Genomic DNA, 2,312 nt, shown 5'->3' on the forward strand with positions numbered 1-2,312 from the left:
CAGAGAATCTGGTCCGTGTCTCACTTTGTTATTTTTGGCTGTGTGATATTGTGTAAAACACCAGAATTTTCTGAGTTTTATATCCTTATCTATGTGATATCATTAGCTAATTCAGGTGATTGTTATGAAATTAAGTGAGATTACATCCATAGAAAGGGATATTAAAATACTGTCACTATTTTTAAAATGTGTATATTTTTACCATTTTCTCCCTGTGACAGAAATTCTGCTGCCAGAGAGGTATGACTCTTTGGGATAAGGTGCTGTTCTCTTGGTGACCTTGTTAAAAAGCAAATGTCTTTGAAAAAAAGTAACATGGGATTTGTGAGTGATCAATCGATAGATTTCTTTCCCCCAGTAAATGGAGATTTTTTTTTTTGTTTTAGAGGCATTTCATTTAGACAACTAAAAAAAATTAAATGTTCAGAAGCAGTGTACAATGAAAGAGAAATCAAACCAGTTACTTTATCATGTATTCCCTCTTTTTTACAACTAAAGCAAACAAACAAAGGCATTCTGCTTTAAGGAAAAAAGTCAGAAAAATAAGCCAATATATTTTTCTTCTCCATAATAACATAAACAGCTACAAGAACCCTAACTGTAATAAGAGAAATTGGATGTTGGCTTGTATATATTCATTAAAAAGATAACAGGCCACTGTACTACAAGAGGATAACTCTACCTCTCTTCATCTGATACTCTTGAGTTTTCACTTACAGGTAACACCAAGTTAGTTGTTCCAGCACTGGAGCTAATTCATTTTCCCCATTATTTACTGCTTTTTCTGCCTTAAGCAGAGAGTAACTCTGGAAGGCTGATGCTTTTCTCTGCTTGCTCGTTTTAGTCCATAAGTTGGATACTAACTGCGGCATATGATTGGCCCTCAGGCCTTAACATCAGGAGTTGAAGAATAGATGCAATCTGAGTTCTCTGAAACAATTTCTTCTAGCTCCTCTTCTGTTGTCTCTGGAAAGCCAATCTTTGGCTTTGCTAGCTCACCACTCTCTTCTTCAGGAAGCACACATTTCCAAAGGCCGTATGTTTTTCCTACCACAGTTTGCCCTAGTCTCAATGTTCTATCTTCAGAACCACTGGCATAGAGTTCTCCATCACGACTAAATCTCACACAGTGAATAGGACCAAAGTATCCCTTGTAGGATTCGAATTCTTCTCCATGGTTAAAATACTTATAAAGTTTAAAATCTTCACCACCTGCAACAAGAAATTCTTTCTCAGGATGAAGAGATGCAGAATTGATGGTTGCAGGAGCTTCAAAGGATGTAATTGGGTCCAAACTTACTGCACTATGAAAAGCAATAGATAGTCCACAAGTTATAACCAAAATCTCTCCCTCAGGAATGTATTTTGTACTACTAACAGACATATTAAAATTTAGAGATTTCACTTCTGTCATAGTAGCATGATCCCAAAGTCGAGAAGTTTTGTCATCAGCAGAAAGAATCTGTTTATCCTCACTGCACCATAGGAGCCTTTTTTTATACCAGAAGTGTGACCACTAATTTCCTTAGGTCTTGCTTTGGGTTTGTTCAAGTCATACATGTGTCACAGTTTATCCTGTCCCTTGGTTAACAAATAATTACTATCCTGCATGAAATACACAGTCTTGACAATGTATTTATGAGCCAAGGTCATCAATTCATCTCCTAAGACAGCATCCCACACTTTGGCTGTGAAATCTGCAGCTGCTGTTGCTGCTTTGGTGGCATTCAGTGTTGCACCCCAAACAGCACCTTTATGACCCCACAATGTTCCAATCCGGTCTCCTGTATCTCCCTGGCGTAGCATAGGTTTACCATCTTTGTAAGCGCTGGTTAAGAAATACCCATAAGGCGTGATGCCACTGAAGGCCAAATCAACCATGGGCCACTTGTGGCCAAAGTAGGCGAGCAGCGTCTGTCTCATTGCCATGGTGTCAGTGAACCCAGCGACCAGACTGGCGAGCTGAGTGTTGTCGTTCTCTTTTCTCTCTTCTGCTGCAGCACCTTGGGCTCCTCCAGGCCCCCGCCCTGACACTAGGGCTGGGCTGCAAAACAGGAAAAGGAGGATAATCTGGTGGCACTGAGGTTAGGAAGGGGTGACGGAGGGGTCAGGGAGTCTGAGATGAGCAAGTAACAGTCGACCAGGGAGGGAAAGGGAGAAACTGAATATTTTAAAGTACTGCGGGAACAGGGATGCCAGAGAAAAAAGGATTTGGGAGAAACAGGACTCTATCCTTAAAGAACAAAAATGCGCTCAGAAGTCTGATCACAGGGAGAAGGGGGCCCTCATGGCAGGGAGACCCATTGCTTAGA

The 2,312-nt window shown here is 40.7% G+C and overlaps 1 pseudogene; it reads right to left on the reverse strand.

Annotated features, from left to right (window-relative positions):
* Nucleotides 1–718: 718 nt before the first annotated feature.
* LOC100613372 (serine-threonine kinase receptor-associated protein-like) lies at nt 719–1,998 on the reverse strand (annotated as a pseudogene).
* Nucleotides 1,999–2,312: the final 314 nt, after the last annotated feature.

This window comes from Pan troglodytes, chromosome 12, assembly GCF_028858775.2.
Source record: "Pan troglodytes isolate AG18354 chromosome 12, NHGRI_mPanTro3-v2.0_pri, whole genome shotgun sequence".
Taxonomy (NCBI): domain Eukaryota; kingdom Metazoa; phylum Chordata; class Mammalia; order Primates; family Hominidae; genus Pan; species Pan troglodytes.